The following is a 16,135-nucleotide window of genomic DNA, read 5'->3' as shown; positions in this document are numbered from 1 at the left end:
AAGCCTTGAGTGATCAAGGCAATTTTTAGTATTGGTTCATGGTTTCTTTAGTCATTCAATTTCCTCTAAATTTAGTAGACCTATTTGCTTCCAGGTACTTTCATCTGCCTGTAAACACACAAAGTTCTTTAAAAAACAAACAAACAAAAAACCAATACTCTGTTGAGTTATAATTGACATACAAAAAGCTAAACAGATTCAATGTATAGAACTATTAAGTTTTTATCAGCTTAAAATCAGCTGTTATAACTATAAGATGTTTTATGTTAGTCTCATGGTAACTACAAAGAAAATACTAAAGAAAATATACAAAATAAAGCAGAAAGAAATAAAGCTATATTAATAAAAAAATCATCAAATCAAAAAGGAAGACAGCAAAAGAGGAAAAGAGAAACAAAAGAACCACAAAACAGACTGAAAACAATGAACAGTATGGCACCAGTAAATTCTTACCTATTGATAATTACTTTAAATATAAATGAATTAAATTCTCCAATTAAAACACATACAGTGGCATAATAGATAAAATAAAATTCAATTATATTCCGTCTATAAGAGACTCACTTTAGATTTAAGGACACACATAGGTTGACAGTGAAGGGATGAAAAAAGATACTCCAATGCAAATGGTAACCAAAAGAGAGAAAGGGTGACTATACTTATATCAGACAAAATAGACTTAAACTTAAAAACAGTCATAAGAGACAAAGAAGGTCATTATATAATGAAAAAAGGGTTAATTCAACAGGAAGATATAACAATTACAAATATATATGCATGCAACATCAGAGTACCTAAACATATGAGCGTAAAGCAAACATTGACAGATCTAAAGGGAGAAATAAAAATACAATAGTAGTAGAAGACTTTATACTCTATTTTTAACAACAGATGGAACATCCAGACCAAAAAAAAAAAAACAGTAAGGAAACAGCAAACATGAACCACACTTGGACTTGACAACTTATACAGAACATTCCACCCAACAGTAACAGAATATATGTTCTTCTCAAGGGCACATGGAACATTCTTCAGGATAAAGTTCTTTCTAAAACATAATTTTGAAGCTTGATTCATTTTTATTTTTGCCTTATCACTTATGTGTATATCATTCTCAATTTAATGATGGTTACCTAAAAACCAGTCAAAACAATCTGTAGGAAGGGTCCACACTGTTAGGCCATTGTTGCCTAAAGCCTTTTTAAAATCTTATCTTTTGGGCCGGCCCCGTGGCGCACTTGGGAGAGTGCAGCGCTGGGAGCACAGCGGCAATTCCGCCACGGGTTTGGATCCTATATAGGACTGGCCGGTGCACTCACTGGCTGAGCGCCGTGCAGGCAACACCAAGCCAAGGGTTGCGATCCCCTTACAGGTCACGAAAAAAGACAAAAAAAAAAAAAATCTTATCTTTTACTGTATTTTTTTAATTTTTAAATTTATTTTCAGTATATTCATTATTACAAATAATGATATTTCTTTATGTCCTTTGCCTGACATATCACTTCCCAAACTCTCTCCCTGCCTCCCCCGATTTCTAGTGTCCTTAGGTTTGTTCTCTCCTTCTGAAAGTTCAATGTATTGTTGTGGTCTTTTCTTTCTTTCTTTCCTTCATTCCTTCCTTCTTCCCTTCCCTTCCTTCCTAGCAGCCAGTTGTGAGTGAGAACATGTGGTATTTCTGTTTCTTTGTCTGGTTTATTTCACTTAACATAATTTTCTCCAGACTCATCCATGTTGCTATAAATGGCAGAATTTCATTCATTTTTATGGCTGAGTAGTATTCCATTGTGTACATATACCACATTTTCTTTATGGACATGTAGGTTGGTTCCAAATTTTGGCTATTGTAAATAGAGCTGCAATGAGCATGGGAGTGCAGGTATCCCTTCAACTTGATGATTTCCATTCTTTGGGGTATATACCCAGAAGTGGGATTACTGTATCATATGGTAGCTCTATCTGTAGTTGTTTGAGGAAACTCCATACTGTTTTCCATAATGGCTGTGCTAATTTACAATCCCACCAACAGAGTAAGAGAGTTCCTATTTCCCTGCATCTTCACCAGCATTTGTTATTCTCATTCTTTTTATAATGGCCGATCTTATGGCCATGATACTTCTCTGAGCTTCAATTTCATCTGTAAAATGGAGATAATACCTATATTTCCATGTTAGGCTAAAAGCTAAATAATGCAATGATAATCAAAATGTTTGGCTCAAAGTAGCACAATGAATATTTACCTTTCTTTCTTCTGTCTCACCTTCCTTCTGTCTCACCTTCCCTCTCCTCTCTTTCACCTTCTTCTTCACTTCCTCTTTTTCTGTTTTTCTTCCTTCCTTTCCAGCTTCCTAATTTCCTAACTTCCTGTTCCAGGTAAACATGGTAATGGCTAAATTCCCATCATCCGAGATTACACTGAAATCCCAGCAGATACTCCTTAGCACGAATGCTCCAGATTATATGCCCTTTGAATAACCTGATCAAAAAGATAACTTAAAATATCCTTTATGAGATCCATACTTTCTTCTCTTCCTACACTCCTTATGGCTAGTTTCTTCTTCTGATTCTAAAAGTAACACATCAATGTCCAAATGGGATGATATCCATTGCCACTTCCCAGACATATCTTACAGGTGCAACTGATATAGAATAGTTAAAAATAGTCTAAGAATAGTTAGACATCCAAAATAATAATCACAAAGAGCTAAAAACTAAAAAACTGGCAGGGGAAAATATTTTAAATGGATGGCAGAAGAGCATGGAGATTCACTATAGTCTTCAAAACTATTTATTTATCTAATTGACAATGTTTGATTTTAATAATTACTACTTGGTCTATTTTATCTTAATCAATTACTATAATAGATAAACAATGGAAATAAATGGGGTTTTCTTCATTCTATTTTCTGTACATTCATTTTAGTGCTTTGCAAATTGTCTGTAACCATATATTATTACATGTAGCATTTCATAAAGGATTTTTTTTTGGTAAAATTTCTTTGTTGGATATTATCCAAGTTAAGTTTTTAATCAAAAACATTTTGAGTCTTTATTAAGATGTGTGAAATGCTTTGATTCACTCAAGATAAAACTGTGAAGTATAATTAGATGTAGACAATTTGCATATACTAAAAATTATTTTCAAAGACCACATTGATTTTTTGTGAAATTCACACTTTGGAGGAACTCCTAAAATATATAAAAGAAAATTTACTTAGCTCAATAAGACTATTTTTATTACTCTCTATTCCATTTTAGAAAAAAAACCCCATATGTTTTATTATCTTTTGAGAAGGAAAATGGTATTTTCTTAAAATGCTATTTCCTGTGATATATCACTTCATATGTAATGTGTTAAAAAATAAAATTAAAAAAAATCTCATTAAGACTCTAGTGATGTTATATTTAAAAAGCTCTATTTGGCTTCAAAAATGATAATTTACTGCACTTTATTTTAAATACACTTTTAAAAGACAATGGATTATGAGTGCTTGGAAAAATGCATTTCATAATGTTTGAAACAAGTGGGATTAAGAAATCAAGTTGCACATGTAGTATTGTTTTAACTGTATTTACATATCTGCATATACACATATACATTACAAACAAGTAATCATAAAAATAAACAATAAAGTAAAATGCAATAAACTGTTGGCAATGATTTTGTTGGAAGATGAAATTATGACTGTTTTTTTTTTTTTTTTACTTTCTACATTTGCCCCCATTTTGTCTCAGTGTTGAAAGAAAATTCATTTAATATATGTATTGGCAGAAGCATTTATGACTTACTAGTAACCCTCAAAAAATAAATTATTTTATTTTTAGTGACTATATTAAAGTGGACAGAAATATATTTACATTACAGACTGGTGAAAAGAAGTTCAAAAAATTATTGCTGTTAAACAATAACAGTTTATATTTGTCAAGCACTTACTTGAAGTGTTTTATATGCATTAAAGTTAGTACTCAGGGGCCGGCGCCACGTACTCAGGGGCCGGCCCCGTGGCGCACTTGGGAGAGTGCGGCGCTGGGAGCGCAGTGACGCTCCCGCCGCGGGTTCGGATCCTATATAGGACTGGCTGGTGTGCTCACTGGCTGAGCGTGGTGCGAGTGACACCACACCAAGGGTTGCGATCCCCTTACCGGTCATGAAAACGGCAAAAAAAAAAAAAAAAAAAAGTTAGTACTCAGAATAACCCTACAAGGTAATACTGCTTTTATCTCCATTTTACAGGGTAAGAAACTGTAAAAGGCACAGAGAGGTTAAGTATCTTGCCTATGGTCATGCAGCTAATAAGAGGCATAGCCAGAGTGAATTTAGGCACTTTGGCTTCAGGACCCACACTCTTAACCAGTGTATTGTGTCTGCACTTGCCAAACATCTACTATATGCTTCGACTTTTGATTATGCATAATTGCTTAATGGAAAGAATGATAACCTGAGATCTAGATGGTTCTAGGTTTAAATTCCAATTAAGTTAAATTCAAGAGATCTATTGTGTAGAACATGGTAACTACAGTTAATAACAACATACTGTATTCTTGATATTTGCCAAGATGGTAGATTTTAAGTGTTCTTACCACAAATAGTGGTATGTGAGATAATGCATATGTTAGTTCAATTTAGCCATTCCACAATGTCTGGATATTTTAAAACATGCTATACATGATAAATATATACAATTTTTATTTGTCAATTAAAAATAATAAACAAATTATTAAATTACAATTCAAACATTTACATATGGTGTGTCTTTGGGAAAGGAACCTAACCTCTCAGCCTGAGTTTCTTCATAAATGAATGGCTAACTAATGGTACTGTATGACAATAAAAAAGAATGACTTGAATTACATATCGGATACAAACATGAAAAAAAACTGTAAGACACATTAAGTGATTTATATGATCCTCAAGATCATACAGGTAATGAATGGTAGAGCTACGATTCAAACTCAGTTCTGTTTGATGCAAAGCACCACGTGCTAAAGAATTTCAGAGGGGCTAGGAAATCACCTCTAGTTTTCAATTTCATAAATGCCTTCTTAGAGGATGTTGAATTCTTCTAGTCTTTGTCTTACAGTATGAGCAACAGTTTTATAGTATGAGTCTTATATTTAGTCTTATAGCATAGATCTTTTAATCTTATAGCATGGGCAATAGGAGTAATGAGAAATTGTAACTTACTTTTGTGTAGTGATCTCTTCGATTTCCTAAACAATTGCTTAGTAATTTATATGATTTCATTTTTACACCCAGGGCAGGTGGATAGTATTCATCTCATTTCACTACTAAAGAATATGAGGCTCAGAGAGGTCCAATGACTGCCCAAAGTCACACTGCAAGTGAATTGCAGAGCTGGAATTAGGTGCAATAACTTGCCTTTTTCAGTGGAATTTCAAGAGCCATGAATACAAAATTAAGAGTTAGCCTCCCAGCATAGTGTGTCTCAGGCATCTGATATAAGTGTTTTGTCTCTCAGCCATGATGACCATCACTTCCTTTGCTAAGACCCATAATTACAGCGTTTTCAGTAATACATGTCAGCCCAGTGTTCCAAATCTTGTTTTTCCTAGTTCTGCTAACTTCTTTGTATAATAAATGCCAGGCAGCACTAGCTAATTAGCAGACAGCAGACAATGCATGTTGATACATAACTCTTACTCTTGCAAGGCACCTATTTACTGCCAATGACTTGTGACCTCACTGTGAACCCAAGTAGCAATAAAGCTACCACTGTGGTTAGAGTTAGAATAAATATAATCTTCTTAGCCTTAGTTGAAACTGTGAAAATGTCTTTCATCTTCAATTATTGTTTATTTGGCCTATTTCTTTGGGGGGCAAGGGGCTGTCTAATCCTTCAGGCTGAGCCTCAGGAGTCTATATCAGCAGAAAAGAATGCCAGTTTTGCATACCAGGAGCTCAGAGACTGGGCCATGAATCCAAGAGGCCACAACCCCGAGTGGGGTGGAAATGGAGAAGCTTCAGGAACTTACTTGTCTGATGGTTATTCTCCAGAGGAGCTGCATTAAAAAATGGCTCAAGAAAAATTCCTAGCAATGTAAAATTTCACTTAGTAGAGGAGAATGAAAAACTATTAAACATTTTATTAAAACACACACACACACACACACACACAATACAGAGTAAACTGAGGTTCTACAAAGTGACTCAGGAGTGACCCAACTGATTAAACTATTGCACTCCCAAGGCCTCTCATGTCAGCAAAGCCAAGGTGTGCTCTTTGGAGACTCACAGACTTTATCCCAGAGCAGCTGAGAGTGTTGGAAAATGTGTTTACCAAGACCATATGCCCAGATTGGATTACCTTGGAGGACCTTGACTTTAATGAGTCAGTCAAAAAGGTTTGGTTGAAAATCACTTCATCAATTAGAGGAAGCAGCAGCAAAAACACTCGGCAATGGCTGTTACCAGGGGCACCAAAGGAGGATGTTTCAGTGGAGGAGGAGGCCCTCTTGCCTGCAGCTGCTGCAAACACTTGTCCCATGGGTCCTGGAGTTTTGGATGTCTACAGCCCTGATCTTTCTGAGCCTTCTGGTACTGAGAAAGCTGGAAGGCCTGGTGCCTTTTTTGGGAATTTATCATGGAATATCAGCCTCAATAAGCCCAACAGACATGTCTGGTAGGCTTCTGGTCTCCTTTGTATCTCTATTCTCTATAACCTTGGCAAATGTGTGTAACAATATACCTTACTTGGGGATGATGATTCCAGCAGTCTAGATAATTATCTATTCTCCAAGGTTTATGAGTCATCAGTATGGTTTTGCAAAGATCATCTGGGAAACAAACCCTGGTTAACAGAAAGACATTGCCAAACATTTTTAATGGGTAGTCTTGAATCTAAACAGACAAGAGCTAAGAGATTTTTTTGTAAGAACAGAAAAAACAGACAACAGCAACACAAAACCCTCCATTCTTTTTTCATTGCCTACATTTTCTATCTTGCCTTCATGTTTTTTCTAACCCAAAGTTCTTAATTAAAGATGGTCATTAGGTGACTTGGGGGAAAATGGCAGAAACCAGCCAGTTCTCCCTGCCTCCCAGCATGCCACTACTTGAGCTTAGCTAACTGAATTGATACTCTTCCAATATCAATACGATTTAAGAATTCCTGCTCCCCACAGGCCATTACCTCTTTCACAAAATTCTTATGTTAACATTGAGGCTGAGGTATATCAGGGCTTGCAGTTCTACAGGTAACATAAAATTCCAGTGCTGTTTAAATACTTCCAATATGGTTGGGTGAGTGTCCTGGGGGAATTAATTTTCCAGCATTTTTCAGGAAGTTGCTATGGCATTGTTATCAAAAATTGAAATCTTAATTTATTAAGCTGTATTTTTATGTTTTAGGAAATTATCACATTTTTAAAAAGTAGATAAATAGATCAAAAGATCCCTTGGAAATCTAGTATATAATAAAAAGCTTTCAATGAAAGACTTGGAAAACAAGTTTAGCAAGTCTTCCAGAAAGTAGAATAAAGAGACAAAAATAAATAAATAAATTATTTATTTAAAAAGTTGTAATGGTGGTCTAAATTTAGATTTAAAAGTTTTTGAGGGCCAGCCCGGTGGCGCACTGGAGAGTGTGCCGCTTGGGAGCGCGGCGGCGCTCCCACGGAGGGTTCGGATCCCATGTGGAGACCGGTTCCCGCTCACTGGCTGAGCGCGGTGCGGGCGCAACACCGAGGGTTGCGATCCCGTTACCGGTCAGTAAAAAAGACAAAAAGGAAAAAAAAAAGTTTTTGAGATCTGGTGAATAAATAAAAAGAAATAAAATTATCAAAGAAATAATGCAAGAATGTTCCTGAAAAATAAAGGGCATGAGTATCCAGATGGTAGACACTACTTGTTCACTTAAACCAAGGTATCTTACTATAAAAATTCAAAATATCAAGAATAAATAAAAATGAATAGTAAATCCTAAAAGATTTCCAAAATAATTACACATTAATTTCATTGGCTTTAAAATCACTACACACATTATAGAGAATTTAGAAAAGTGTAAAGAAGAAAAAATTACCCATTAAGTCCATCACCCATATTTTGGTAAGTTTTCATGCACATATATTTACAAAATTGGGATGATAATTTATACACATACATACATACATATGTAAGTTTATATTTTGCTTTTTTCCTAACAATAAAATAACCTGAACATTACTTTCATTAACTTTTCTTTATAAACATGCTGTTTAATGTCTATAAAATATTAAATTTATTGGTATGAAATTGTCCATTTAACCAATATTCTATTGATAGACGCTTGGGTTGTTATTAAAAATAATGCTGCATTAGATATCTTGTGTATAAATCTTTTAAAAACCGCCTGATTATTTCTTTAGGATGGATTCTTAAAAGAGGAGCAACTGGTTAAAGGGAACTTACTATTTGTTGGATATGCCTGAATATAAGATCCTTCACGCGTATGACCAAATTGTCTTGGAGAAGGTTTTATCTATTTAGAAAAGCTATTTACAGGGGTTGGAGGTTTCGAGGTGAAGGGATCAGGCTGACTCCGGAGTTAGTGGCAGAGTCAGAAAGGGAACGCAGCCCTTTTAACTTCCACTCCGGCAGTGTTTGGGCTTCTCCTTCCCATTGCCTTCTATGGATGTTGGCAGCAATGCTCAAGTTTCTTGTAGAAAACAAAACAAATCAAAACAAAACGTGTAGCTTACTGCATCCAGGGCTTAAAGTGGTTGGCAGTAACGTAAGCATGGTCATGCATGGTTCATATTTTCCATTGTCATTAAAGCGTTTGCTGAGTGCCTGTGCAAGTCAAGACATCAAATGCAGCCTGGCCTGAACAAGTACGGGACATGTCTGGAGCATACAGGATCATGTGGCAGGCATGCACCATGTGCTGGTAGGGAATATGCTCCTGATCTCACAGGCAGAGTTGAAGAGGAGAGAGAGGAAATCTACAGAAAGAATGCTGGTGAGAGGCAGAATGGCAAAATGGTGTACATGTAAACTGCTATTATACAGGCATGCTAGGGAGAGAGAGGACTTCTCCTCTTAGACTGAAGGAGGTCACCATTTAGGATTTAGTTTAGCTGCATATTACAGCAAACCTAACTCAACAGAAGAGTAAATAAGATAGAAAGTATTTCCCTCACACGTAAAATAGGTTCAGAGACTGTGAGTAGATGAGTGTCCTATTGCAGTAATTTATTTATTTATTTATTTTTATTTTTATTTTTTTTTGTGATGCTAAAAACATGTTTTATTTTGATTTTGGAGTTGGTGACAGGAAATTATGTATTTGTCAGAATCTTGCAGCAGTAATTTATTTTTGGAGACGATTGTTCTGGGGGTGGTAATGGATAGCCCAAAGCAGGGGTAACTGAAACGGAGAATTTCCTAAGGAAGAAGCTATTTGTTGCGATATTAAGTAGGACTGAAGGAAAAAGAACAGGACGAATGGGAAAGACATTGGAGGGGAGAATCAGCAAACCGGTGACAAAATGGGACAGTAGCACACAAGCAGAAAGGAGGTGAAGATAATGCCAAGGTTTGGATTTGGGTTGACCATGGTGGGAATTTCAATCCAAATAGGAGAGCCACATCTTTGGGAAAGGACAGTCAGTTTCCTTTTGGGCACATGGAACTTGTGTGGACAGCTCCCATTGTCAGTGCTTCATGAGGTAAGCCTGTGCTGCTGTGGCAGAGTCACTGCAGGACAGCGTGGGGATCTTGTCTGACTGGTTCTGGAGTGTCTGCCCAATTATGCCACCCATGAAATGTTGCATTGGTTCCCTTGGGAGGGCAAACTTCCCAGCACTGATAAGATCAGTAGGATCAGGATGAGAAAGGTTGACCAGGAAAGTATTGAAACCTGTAACACTGATGCTGAGCACCCGGTTGTGAGACTTAGGACACATCATTGTCATTACAACACTGAATGCTGAAGCTTAGAACTGGAGCTTCTGGGAATCCTCATCCGAGACCTAGTCAGTGCACATTATTTTTAAACTTTGTTTTTTTCTATTAAAATCACCTGTAAAATGAGATAGGAAATATAGAAAAGCAAGAAAAATATAATAAAACAAAGCAGTCATCTCCCTACGCAGAGATAAACTCTGATAACATATTGGTATATAATTATTTATACCCTTTTTCTATCAACATTGTATGTGTGTGTGTAAAATGGAAATTATGTATTTTATGCCAAATTGAAGAGTATAATTTTTTGTAATTTGTTGTTTTCCCCATTTTAAAAGCTTATGAAAAAATATTATGAATATCTTTCCAGCTTTCATACTTTTCTTTACCATGTTTATAGAGGCTGTATATTATACCATCGCCTACTTATACCAGTACAATATTGGACCTGATGTATATTTAGAGGGTTCTATTTTTTTCTATTATAAGCAACATTTTAACTAGCAGTCTTTACCATGTTTATAGAGGCTGTATATTATACCATCGCCTACTTATACCAGTACAATATTTGACCTGATGTATATTTAGAGGGTTCTATTTTTTTCTATTATAAGCAACATTTTAACTAGCATTCTTAAAGGTAAATATTAACCCACATCTCTAATGATTTCCTTATCATAAATTTCCACAATTNTGTGTAAAATGGAAATTATGTATTTTATGCCAAATTGAAGAGTATAATTTTTTGTAATTTGTTGTTTTCCCCATTTTAAAAGCTTATGAAAAAAATATTATGAATATCTTTCCAGCTTTCATACTTTTCTTTACCATGTTTATAGAGGCTGTATATTATACCATCGCCTACTTATACCAGTACAATATTGGACCTGATGTATATTTAGAGGGTTCTATTTTTTTCTATTATAAGCAACATTTTAACTAGCAGTCTTAAAGGTAAATATTAACCCACATCTCTAATGATTTCCTTATCATAAATTTCCACAATTGGAATTGTTGGGTCAAAGGGCAATACATTTTTAAGCTTTTTGATACATATAACCAAATTTCTCTCCAAGAGCTTTTTCTTAGGTTACAGTCAACCAGGATCACATAATAGTATCCTTTTCTTTGCATCTTCACCAATATTGGGTACTGTATTTTTAGTAGTAAAATATATTTGTCAATTTGAAAAATGGAAGATAGTATCTCATTATTGCTTAATTTTCGTATTTTTATTACTAGTGAAAAAATTTTCCACATTATTATTGGCTTATTTTTTTCTTGCATGGTCAACTGTTTATTTATATCCTTTGTTTTTTATCCAAGTGGGGATTTTAGAATAATTGTAAGAGCTTTTTATATATAAAGTATATTCTCTTTTTGCCTGCTTTAAGTGTTACAAATTTTTCCCCATTCTGCACTTATCGTTTGTGTTATTTCTAGTGATTTTTAATATACATGTACATTTACAATTTTTTTCTTTTTTCTGCCTCTCATGTAATGCTTAAAATCCTTTCATCATGATGATATTGAATCAATATTCACCTTTTAGTTATTACAGTACTTCTACGAAGCAGAGGAAATGCACTCAGGAAATTGTCTGAGATAGAGGACTCAGGCTGATCAGATATGTGGGTAATAAAAAAGGAGGAGCCAAGTGTAACTGAATTTTCAGGCTGGGTAGACTACAGTGAGGGTGGAACCAAAAACCAGGAAGACAGGAAAAGGAACAACTCTGTTAGGGTAGATAATGAGTTCAGTTTTGCACATGTTGCCTTTAAAAAGCCTGCCAGAAATGCCCAATGGGAAATTGAAAAAAGGGTATGGGATGCAGGAGTAAGGTTGGAGCTTTAAATAAAGATATAGAAATCTCCAGCAGACGTTTGATAGCTTAACATTTTCTTTTCAGTGCATTTCCTGGGCCAAGCATTGAAAAAAGGGTATGGGATGCAGGAGTAAGGTTGGAGCTTTAAATAAAGATATAGAAATCACCAGCAGACGTTTGATAGCTTAACATTTTCTTTTCAGTGCATTTCCTGGGCCAAGTACTATGTTATGCTCTCCATTGCATTATTTCATTTAGTCTTCCCAACAAAATTATGAGGTAGAAATTATTATCCTCCTTTCACATATGAAGGAGCAGGCTTACAGAAGTTAAATTATTTTACTGAGGTCTTCACAACTGGGTAATAGTAGAACTTGAATGTGAAATCAGGTAAGTTTGTCTTAAAATTTAATCTCTTGCCCAATTTGTTATGCTGCCACAGAAGTGGATGAGTTTAAGCAGGAAAAGTCAGAGTACCAAGAACAGAGAACAGCAAATTGTAATGGATGGGCCGAAAAGAAAGTTGCCAGTAGAGTCTGAGAAGGAGTTTAGGGGGTAGGTAGAGGGTCCTGTGTATACACGCTGATGCTTTAACCAGACTGGAAGCATTTTGATGGTAGGAGCTTATATTGTGTATACTCTTTTAGATAAAGGTGAGATCCTTCTTCTGACCCTTACCCTCAAAAAAATCTGTTAGAATGTCTTGCACATAAATATTTCTTGATTGAGTTTTTGGTGGTCTAGCAGTAATTTTCTTGCATTATCCTTCTGAGCAAGACCATACCACTTCCTGTGTACTCAGCTGTTATGGGCTAGGGGCTCATTTGCTGGAGATCCTCAGCATTATGCTACTGCCTTCTCTGAGAGCAACACAGGTACATGCTCTCTAAATGCACCGGGTCAGACCATGCCCACAAATGAACAGCATACCATTTTTACTTGTGTTGACTTTTTGCCTGAGTTGTTGAGTGAGCATGGGATATATATATACTTTTATCTTCGAATTGTAGATTTTTCTCTTCCTCCTTTATTGGATGTTTTCTTACATACTTAGGACTTTATAAGGCAGAAATAGAATCAAACTCTCTTCTTTACAGTCTGAATATCTAGCAATATAGCAGAAACAAAGCTATATTAGTCTGAACCTGGATCTTATGACATGCTGAAGGAGTGTGATATAGTAGGAAAAAGTACAAATTTAGGGATTAGGGGTTACAATTCTCATTCTGTCTCTTCACATCTGTGACATTGGAAAAATTACTTAAATTCTTTGATCCCTATTTTCCTCATTATACAGTGGGGGGTACCTGCTACAGGGTGGTTGTGAGGATTAAACAAATTTAACAAAATAAAAAGCTTGGCTCATTGTAAGCACCCAATGCATGGAGGTTGAAATTCTAGTACATACAGAATCATTTTGCTCCAAGTTCTTCTCAAATACTTGCCTTTCAGCCATTCCACAGCTCATTTCCACTCATCCATGTTGGGTGGGTTAGGAGGAAAGTGGGCCCCAATTCAGCCATGTCTGTCCAGTGTAGGTCTAATGTGTGCAGCTATGGCACACAATTTTAGTTGATGATAAATCTACTGCTGAAAATGGTTTTGGGTATAATCTGGTTTTCTTGATGCGTGCTAATGGTGGGTTCAAAATCTCACCTGCACTCACTTTTGATGATCATCAGTAAATATCCTATTGTAGTTTTTCTTCCTGAAGAAAAATCCAACATAAAAATTTTCATAGACTGAAATTTCTTCATTTCAAGTACTCCCATACAGAATCCATTTTGGCCTCTCTCCAAATAATCTAAAAGTTTCGGCCCACCTTCAGGCAACTGCTGTAGTTCGGAATCAATATGGGATGACTTCCACTGCAAGTTTAGCACAGGTTTCAGACAAGGCTAGTGGATAAAAGGGGAATTCTTTGAAGACAAAAGAGAAATGAGCTGCAGCATTAACTTGGCAGACCTACTTATCAAAGTAGTGATTTAGGAGATTTTTCTAATGCCGCTGTTTGTTGCCAATCCCATTCGAGATCTCTAACCCTTTACTTTAAGAATGAATATTCTTTAGGACAGCTCTGCCTTGTTCCTGCTGTTTGGTGTAATTATTAATAGTGCCTCCTTTCATTCTTGAGAATCTCAGTTTGGATGATAAATTATATGATCATTTCCTGCAGGCCTGTTGCAGGGTATAGGCCATCTCTTTTAAGATATATTCCTTGTATTAACCTAAGGAAAAAATTAGCTTACTTTTCCTACAACAGAGCTTGTGGGACCCTATCTTGCAGTCATATAAATATTTCTTTAGAGCAATAATTAAAAGCACATATAAGCTAACTCCCGGTGTCTCTTCTTAATGGCAAAAGTGAATAAGGTAACCTCACAGGGGCTCACCAAATACAGCAGACCTGGGAGGGAAACTTGAGGGTTTGTCCCTCCAAGTTTATATTTGCAAAGCAATTTCCAAACATTTTAATTAGTCTTTCCATTTAACAAGTGTAACAACATGTGCGCACTTTGGACAGCAAGGAAATGGATACTTAGAGAAATCTGATGCTGTGCCTTTTGGGATATCATTCCCGGCTTGAATTCTGAGCATGTTGTGATCTTCCACACCTTTTACAGACTTGAGTCACCTTCCATCCTGAACTTTGTGAAAGGGCGTGCTGTGGTTTAGAAATTCGTTGGTGGTAAGATTGTCAAAACATCATGAGAGATGCTTTGAGAGTTACTGTGGAAAGCAGGTTTCCGTGGAGCAATGTGACTGCTGGGAGGAGGAGCCATAAGATAGGACTCTAGACATTGTCTCCAGAGAGAAGGAGCACTGGCTCCTTTCAGTCTTGTCAGGAAGAAGCTGAGCATCCTTCTGTACAGTCCTAAGGCATCTGGGGCAGATGGATGCTCAAGTGGGGACAGATAGGTTCTTATGAAACATCATAATTATGGGAGAAGTGGAAGGAGTGGAAGAGGAAGCAAAAATGGTTTATTTGCTTCATAATGTCCTTTCCATCCAAAGATTGTCTGGCCTGAGACTAGTTTATAGCTTGTCCCCAGCTCCCTGACTCCCTGGCTGCAGCCTAGGTCTGAGAGAAGGAATAAGTTTAAAACAAGGCAGGGGAGTACGGAAAGGTGTGCGGTACAAAACACATGCCTGGATTTCCCTTGTCCTGTGGGAAGATGTGCAGCAGCTAAGGAAGGAACATGAAACTAGAAGAGAACTATGGCATAATGTTTGTATTGAAATGTCCCTTCCACAGCCTTTTTCCAAAATCTTCTAAAGAAAGGGCAAATGGGGTACAGAATAGAAAACCCCACCTCTTGGGTAATAGTACCATTGTGACTAGAATTAGCTAGGGTGCCACTCCTACCAGAGAATGTCTAGCAGACCCAGAATTCCGACATTTTAGGATCCAAAGGACACTACAGAGATCTTGCAACCCAGCTCCCTCATTTTATTCAGGGGACTTTCAGGTTCAGAAGTTGACCTAGAGTGCCTTTTACAAAGATTTCACTGAATTGCTGGCCTGGAATGCTTATCAAGACACTTTAGTCTTAAAGACATAAAAATATAAACTGAGAGTAATTTGCTCCTGCTGTGAGGAATTATCATGAGACCTAAATGAATGCCCCTGGAAACATATTGCACATACTTCCTGCTTAGCCAGGGAGCCTGCTCACCATGGTTGGCCAGTGTCCCTGAGAGAGGGATCACCTGCCCCCAGAGATGCACTGGAGCTGAAGCTTTAGGACCCCTTTCAAAACCCTGAACCTAATTTTGTATTTTTAATTCTTTTGCTTAAAGGGCTCTCTGCCCCCAATTTTAAAAGCTTCAGGACCCAGAAAATCTGAATCTTGCTCTTGCTGTCACACCTCATAAAACTAAATGTCTGACGTTCCAATATGCTCCTGATCAAAAAGGTAGACCAGATAATGGTGAAGAAGACCCTGCCTAGGCCCAGCTTAAGAAAACAGGCTGGGACCTGAAAAGAGCTCGGGTCGGGTATAATGCTGAGGACTGGCCCACACTGTGTCTCAGACTTCTACTCCTCTCCTTGCTTCTACCACCATCAGCTCCTCACTCAGACCGAACTCGTCTCTCAGATCTACAGAACCGGGGTTTTAGATTTTGTCATCATCTCTCATTTTGCAGGTTTTAAGAATGGCCTAAGTACCTTCGGTTCCTGAATTCCCCTTCCTGTGAAGTAAAACCACAGTGTTGGCCGATTCTTTAAGCAGGTAGAATATCGGTCTTACCTGTTAGATATAATCTGCCTGTGTCCCTGTGTGGGTAGAAACCAATGAATGAGGCCTGCCTATCTCAGCCTTTCAATGAGACAAAACCAATTGAAATTCTACACACCTTCACTTAGTGTCTATCATGAGCAAAGCTTCCGATTTACCCTCTGAGGA

The sequence above is a fragment of the Galeopterus variegatus genome, unplaced genomic scaffold (genome assembly GCF_000696425.1).
Source record: "Galeopterus variegatus unplaced genomic scaffold, G_variegatus-3.0.2 Scaffold3346, whole genome shotgun sequence".
NCBI classification, from domain to species: Eukaryota; Metazoa; Chordata; class Mammalia; order Dermoptera; family Cynocephalidae; genus Galeopterus; species Galeopterus variegatus.
The sequence above is the reverse complement of the archived record's forward strand: the minus strand, read 5'-3'. Positions refer to the sequence as shown.